The sequence below is a fragment of the Eulemur rufifrons genome, chromosome 7, assembly GCF_041146395.1.
Source record: "Eulemur rufifrons isolate Redbay chromosome 7, OSU_ERuf_1, whole genome shotgun sequence".
In the NCBI taxonomy this organism is placed as follows: domain Eukaryota; kingdom Metazoa; phylum Chordata; class Mammalia; order Primates; family Lemuridae; genus Eulemur; species Eulemur rufifrons.
This window is the reverse complement of record NC_090989.1, coordinates 64,695,433-64,697,202: the sequence shown is the minus strand read 5'-3', so window position 1 is coordinate 64,697,202 and position 1,770 is coordinate 64,695,433.

Genomic DNA, 1,770 nt, shown 5'->3' with positions numbered 1-1,770 from the left:
GAAGAATTTATTGCCCAAAAGACCTGCACTACAAGAAATGTCAAAGGAAGTTATTCAGGTATAATAAAAATGATATCAGCATTTGCTTGATTAATGATCTATATTATAACTCTTGGAGTACCAACCAAAACAAATTAAATAAAGTAGAATAGCTAATATATCAATTTGGAATTAGAAAAATATGGCCCAAAAATGGAGAAAATAGAAACAAGACATGGAAAAAATGGAAAACAATTAGCAAAATTGTATACTCAAACCCAAGTTTTGTAACCCAAGTTACACCAAATAATTACATTTGGTGTAAGTGTTCTCTACTATGGTTAAAAGGCAGGTGGTTAGACTAGAAAAAAAAAAAGAATGGGAAGAGAGATTCAACAAAGCCTTGTCAAAGGCAGTTACAGGAGAAAAGTAAAATCATTTGAGTTTGTAGTTCATAATGTTCAATAAACTGGATGTATATTCGGTTACAATAATGGAAGAAGTTAAATTTTTACACATCAGTACAAGAAATGGAGATCCTGGAATAGAAAATTTAGACGCAATTTTTGTGAGCAAGAGGTTGACAAACTCCCCTACTCTCCCCACTCAGGCTGTTTCTGCAACTCAATTATGGTCCACTAGGTGGCAGCAGATATCTTGGCTGACATCCACAATGAGATCAAATTATAATTTTTCTATATAAATTCCATTGCAGATTTTTAACTGTATGTTTTCCAATTAAAAAACACTATTTGATATTTTAATAAAAACTTTAAATTATTAAGTATTATTTTAATACAAATAGAAATCAGCATTGACCAATCATATTTTTAAAAATTTCTAAAAGGCAAATTATATAAAAGTATTTCTCATTCTATCTCTAGCTAGTCCTGTTCTTGACTCTGGACTGACTAGAATGCTACTCCTTAATTGTCTCTGATGTTCTCTTGTATATCAATATGAAGTGGCTGACATAGCTTTGCAACTTCAGTCAAACTTGATGACACACATTTCTTGCAGTTTCCTTCTGCTATTTGTCATAGGATGTTGGGGGGTTTAGGGAAAAATTTTTATGCCTACCTTCTTTTACGTATCCATAAGTTTCTATTTATTATATTAAGAGTTTCACTTTTATCCTTTCTGTTTGCAAAATCAAGAAATGAAAATCTGACCTGCTGAGAACAAAAATCCCCATTCCACCAACTTAAGCTTTCTTCAATTAGAGGGCAGTAATTTCCCACTGATTCATAGAAGAACATCACTTTTTTCCCTGCGAGCTTTCTAACTGGAAACTTATTTAAACTATTTTCCATAAGATGGTAGTTATCTTGTCATAAATCAGAGTTGCTACAAATAGCTTTAGAAAGAAAGTTCTATACATTTTAAAGCCAAAATGTAAATTTTTTTTTTTTTTTTTTTTAAAGAAACAATCTTGCTCTGTCATCCAGGCAGGAGTGCAGGCTACAGTGTGCAATCATCGCTCACTGTAACCTCAAACTCATGGGCTCAAGTGATCCTCCTGCCGCCGCCTCTCACGTAGCTGGGACTACAGGTGTGCACGAACATGCCCAACTAACTTTTAAGTTTTAAAATTTTTTGTTTCGTTCATGCCCAGGCTGGTCTCGAGCTCCTGCCTCAACCTCCCAAAGTGCTGGGATTATAGGGATGAGCCACTGCACCCAGGCCCAAAATGTCAAATTTCTGAGCAAAAGTTTAATAAACATTTATAAACAGTTTTTAAAAGAAAATGCCCCCAACTTTTTGTCACAAAATTTCTAAACATTCAGAAAC